This window comes from Orycteropus afer, unplaced genomic scaffold (assembly GCF_000298275.1).
Source record: "Orycteropus afer afer isolate SDZICR_OR568_19922 unplaced genomic scaffold, OryAfe1.0 scaffold00208, whole genome shotgun sequence".
Lineage (NCBI taxonomy): Eukaryota > Metazoa > Chordata > Mammalia > Tubulidentata > Orycteropodidae > Orycteropus > Orycteropus afer.
Window position 1 is genome coordinate 5,663,063 of NW_006921795.1, and position 1,917 is coordinate 5,664,979.

At 39.1% G+C, this 1,917-nt stretch overlaps 1 protein-coding gene across 1 annotated transcript in view; it reads right to left on the reverse strand.

Annotated features, from left to right (window-relative positions):
• KAT14 (lysine acetyltransferase 14) overlaps nucleotides 1-1,917 on the reverse strand; it is an 83,863-nt gene that overhangs the window by 81,361 nt on the left and 585 nt on the right. The window lies entirely within an intron of this gene.

Sequence of the window (1,917 nt, forward strand, 5' to 3'; positions counted from 1 at the left end):
GCATTGTAAATTTTGGTCAATGACATGAGACAAAGTATATGTGAACTGCTGTATGAAAAGTGAATTTACTCTGTAAATCTTCACCCAAATCCTAATAGAAAGAAAAGAATGAGTGGGGAGAAAGTACAGGAGAAAATATTTTTATTCTTCTAGAATCAAGTGTATGCCCATTAATATATGCTGTTCCTAAACTGTAGGGTTAAGGTATAGGAAAGAGTAGGTATTATTGTTGCAACTGGACGTTCTAACTGTTGTTACCTTCCAGACTCCTGTAAGTGGGTCTCTTCACACATTATTTCCAAATCTTAGCTTCTACTACGTGCCAAGCACTGGGCTAGGAACGAGGAATACAACGCAAAAGACATACACAGCGCCTGTTCTCCCTGGTTTACAAATTCTTTGAGGGTTACATATAAGGCGGTGATCACAATAGTGCAGGGGTTCACCATCCTCACCAAGCATTAGTCACCCAGGAAGTTGTTTTACCTATGTGCACTCCAGATGAATTGAATCCATTTCTGGGAATGGGGCCTAGGTCTTGGTAGTTTTTAAGTTCCCTAGGTGATGCTGATACTCTGTGAGAACTAGATTGTGTTATGTGCCTTAGTGCAATGTGAAACACATAAAGGAGGCACTCAAACTATATTAGGAAGACAGGAAAGCTAAGAAAAGTGAGTTTGGCAGAGAATTGAAGGATGATTAGCAACTGGCCAGGTGAACAGGGGTGCCTGTGTGTACTGGGGGGTGGGCAAGGAAGCTTGGGAGCTACATTCTCACTCATTGCCATTGAGTAGGATCCAACTCATAGTGACCCATCCTTGGGTTTCTGAGTCAGTATCTCTACGGTGCCCAACCTTCCTTCCGAGGAGTGGCTGGTGTGTTTGAACTGCCAACCACTGGTTAGCAGTCAATACCTTAGGCACTACACAGTGGAAGAAATAAAAACGTACAAAGTTCTAGGGATAAGAAAGAATTATTTGTGGAGAATTAAAAGCTCAACCTGACTGTAAAGTTCCGTTTATGTCTGGGGGTGTAGAGGGTACCAAGGAGAGAGTTTAAAGAAGATAGTAAATCCTGACTACCCTATAAATCCAATAAGGCAGTTTAAAATATATCCTGTGAGGCTATGGAAAGCCATGGAAGTGTTCAGGCAAAACCTTCAATTAATAAGCAGAGAGCTCAGAAGTAAAAAATAAGCTTATAAGTAAATCCTAGGTTTGTTTTCCATGAAAATGTTACTATTAACTTCTTAACAGTAAATGTTGAATTCATTTTAACAAAATCATCTTCACATATCAGGAAATGATAGACTTCACAATAATATATCTATAAAGTTCTCTGACCCAGTTACAGAATCTCCTACACAAAGAATTTCTCCAGCACATATATCTTTACTATCTCTGTCTTTTACAAAAATCTTGTTTTGTATGAATCATATGATGTCAGGTAAGATGTGCCCTGAAAAGCCAGGCGCTGGCAGGTGAAGAATATCTCAAGACCAGGGCAATCAAGGCAAGCGTATCTCTTGTGAGCAGATAAATGAGGCCAGCAAGGAATGGAAAACAAGACTGGTTCTAGGAAAAGGGCACAAAACACCTTTAGCCTGGTACTTCTGACCTCACTTCAGTATACAATAAGGATAGTGCACTATTTAGGTTAAATATTAACAGAGTAATTTTTATGAATTTGAACTTTACTTCTACACTGGAAAAATTTGGCTCCAATTCCATAACATGATCTTGTTAGAAAAAAATGTGGCTAATTCCTTAGGAACACGGGATTTACACGTTTCTAATTTTTATTGAGTTACCATCAAGTGCACTAATTTAACAATATAAAGGAGGCTGACAGTAATTTTTATTACTACAAATGTGTCTGGGAGCGCTGGTAGCATAGTGCCTAAGGCACTTGACTGCT